The sequence below is a fragment of the Mizuhopecten yessoensis genome, unplaced genomic scaffold, assembly GCF_002113885.1.
Source record: "Mizuhopecten yessoensis strain PY_sf001 unplaced genomic scaffold, ASM211388v2 scaffold10989_2, whole genome shotgun sequence".
NCBI lineage: Eukaryota > Metazoa > Mollusca > Bivalvia > Pectinida > Pectinidae > Mizuhopecten > Mizuhopecten yessoensis.
This window is the reverse complement of record NW_018408823.1, coordinates 81,242-82,072: the sequence shown is the minus strand read 5'-3', so window position 1 is coordinate 82,072 and position 831 is coordinate 81,242.

Sequence of the window (831 nt, the reverse complement as noted above, 5' to 3'; positions counted from 1 at the left end):
ATACTGACTACTGTGTCATATATACTGACTACTGTGTCATATATACTGACTACTGTGTCATACATACTGACTACTGTGTCATATATACTGACTACTAATTATCATGTCAATTTGTACACACAATGTACATGTATTCTATTGTGTCATTTTTATACGGCATAATTGATTCTATTTCAATCTATTTTACCATATTACATGTAGATATAATAATCTCATAATTATTTATCTATATAATGATACAGTTTACATTACAACACAAAAGTACATGTATGTACACTAGTGATGGGCTTATGATCAACTATAATTGAAAATTGATTGGTGAACTGTCCTTTCTGATTCAAAATTGAATTCCATTATCTATATATGTGGTTTGATACTGAACTAAAGTGACAAATGTATAAAATATACCTCGTTAAAACAAATCTTATCTGTATAGCAGGTTATTTACGTGGGCTTTGATTGTCACGATTTTGACCAAAAATTAGAAAATTTATTTTACACGGAGTACTGAATTTTGTGATCTAAACACTTGGTGGAACTAAATTTTCCCTGTGATTAAGCCCTTTCACCCCTATGTAACTTTAGTAGACTCTGCCGTGCATTGATATGGATGAGTCCATTATGCTAGTCTACAGTGGTGAAAGGGTTAACAGAGATGGGACACTGGGCACACAAAGGGTACCAATAAATCATCCACTACTATGATATCATTCAAGTCCATTCATTACAAATTTCTCAGTTCATTAAACCTAAGATCATCTAAATCATTACATCATACTAAAATAAATAAAATAAATAGGATGGGTGGTGGTGGTGGTGGTGGTGGTGGGG